The sequence below is a fragment of the Dipodomys spectabilis genome, unplaced genomic scaffold (assembly GCF_019054845.1).
Source record: "Dipodomys spectabilis isolate Male_0828 unplaced genomic scaffold, ASM1905484v1 ptg001644l, whole genome shotgun sequence".
NCBI lineage: Eukaryota > Metazoa > Chordata > Mammalia > Rodentia > Heteromyidae > Dipodomys > Dipodomys spectabilis.
Window position 1 is genome coordinate 7,670 of NW_024872321.1, and position 725 is coordinate 8,394.

Genomic DNA, 725 nt, shown 5'->3' on the forward strand with positions numbered 1-725 from the left:
AGAAGGGTAAAGAGTCAGGGAGATATTTGTGCCTGTAAGACCTCATTTGGGAAAATTTCAGCTGTAGAGGTTTAGAAGTAGCTCTTAATCAAGGCTTACCTTCAATCCATTAGCTCCACAAAGGTAACTCAGTTGGATAAATAAGTACTTGAAAAAGCCATCACCTTTGGACCTAGCTATAAATTTTTGAAATTACAATCAAATCCCAAATGAAAAAGACTTAAAATAATTATTGACACAAAATATTTCAAATGTGAGCAATCGACTGAACAATATAATTTTTTCCAGTATTCACAGAATTTTAGGGAAATAAGATCAATCGCATTGTTAGGAACAATAAGGTTTCCTTGTTACAAATAGGCACCCAAGGATATAAGCCTGTTTAAAGATTGCATCATTAACTACTTAAATTTAGAGGACACTACATGCTTCAGCAACACGTATACCCAAATTAAAATACAGAGATTAACATGGCACTTGCACAAGGATGATATGAAAATTTGTGAAGTATTCCATATTTTTCATTCTTCAGATTCAAGAAATGAAAAACAGTTATTAAAAAGCTGATTACAAAATTACAAATGTAATAATACATGTAATTCATATAATTAAAAGTTAGTTTGACCTCAGTGTATAAAATCTTCACCTTAGAAAGGCCTTTACATAGCATAACCTTTACAAAACTGTTGAAAATAGACAACTTTGTCACTTTCTCCCAAAGAAAT

The 725-nt window shown here is 31.3% G+C and overlaps 1 pseudogene; it reads left to right on the plus strand.

Annotated features, from left to right (window-relative positions):
* The first annotated feature begins 425 nt into the window (after positions 1 to 425).
* Positions 426 to 522, plus strand: LOC122103082 (annotated as a pseudogene).
* The last annotated feature ends 203 nt before the right edge of the window (positions 523 to 725 follow it).